The sequence below is a fragment of the Lipotes vexillifer genome, unplaced genomic scaffold (genome assembly GCF_000442215.2).
Source record: "Lipotes vexillifer unplaced genomic scaffold, Lipotes_vexillifer_v1.1 scaffold907, whole genome shotgun sequence".
In the NCBI taxonomy this organism is placed as follows: Eukaryota; Metazoa; Chordata; class Mammalia; order Artiodactyla; family Lipotidae; genus Lipotes; species Lipotes vexillifer.
Window position 1 is genome coordinate 76830 of NW_006795956.1, and position 1234 is coordinate 78063.

The following is a 1234-nucleotide window of genomic DNA, read 5'->3' on the forward strand; positions in this document are numbered from 1 at the left end:
TTTGCAAATAAATACCTGTCTGGGCTTTCCCCCCAACCCCTCACCCCACATGTGGCTGAGAAGATCTAGACAATACTTCCATTTCCCCGTTTTAAAGAAGAAAGATAGAGCAGTCATTACGCATGATTACTTGCTCCCTCCTTCTCTCCTTAGCCAAATCTTGCTTGGGAACTTTTCAGGTGTTTGCTAAGCCAGACTGTACTCACTGGGTTATGGAGCCTCAGAGGACTTGCCAGCTACACTTCCTCTACTAAATCCTTTGGAGAAAAGAAGCTGAGTGCTTAGAATGAAACCAGTCCTGCTACCGTGATCATTATTGATTAGACCAAGGGATCAGTACCTGAGCCAAAAGCTGCCAGGTAGGAATGCAACTTATTAGGTAATGACAGACAAACATAATCAGATCTTCTCACTTTGGGAAGGTTAACAGAGTGAGGGACAGATGCCAGAAATATCAGTAGCAGAGGCAAGGTGCAGAGGAGGGAGAAGGGAGAAAAAGGGCCAGAGAGAGAATAAGAGGAAGGGAAAGGGAACAATAGCTGAGCTCTAGAAATGAACACAGTAAGTCTTTGATCTTGGAAACTGTGGGAAAAAGAACAGAGAAAGCATCAATTGTTGAACAATTCTCTAGTGACCTGAATTGTATTATCATCAGGCCATATGAATCATTAAATTTATTTTCAAAATGCAATATAATCCCATTCCTCCAAAGAATATGACATAGTCATATAAAATTATTGATGCAGGTTGCAATCATAAATTATTTTGGATCAGGTTGAACTGCTGTTCACCTTCCAAGGTAAGTACCTGAGGTGTGAGGTCTCTGGGAATAGGCATGTCACCGTTTCCTTTCTGTGAGCTTGCGGTTGATGGCTCATAGAGAAGACTTCCTTTCTTCCCTGAGTAGTTTTGAATAAGAAAACAATTATCAAAATGGAATGAGGTAATCTCTGAGGCAACAAGAGAAAGAGAAATGATGTTTAGTTATTAGAAACTGAGGGCCAGAGGAGACATGATTTGTGGATCTGCCAGGCTGAGGTGTACAGCCTGAAGTGCAAATAGAAGCAGATTGGAGAACAGGAAAGAAACATGTGGGAAAAGCAGGCAATAGGGACCTGTTCCAGTTGAAGTATACCTATGTCTCCTGGAAGAGTAGTTCTTCACCATGGCTACTCATCAGAATTGCCTGGAGTACTATCGAAAAACTCCATTTCCAGACCTTAAGTCCTGCTGA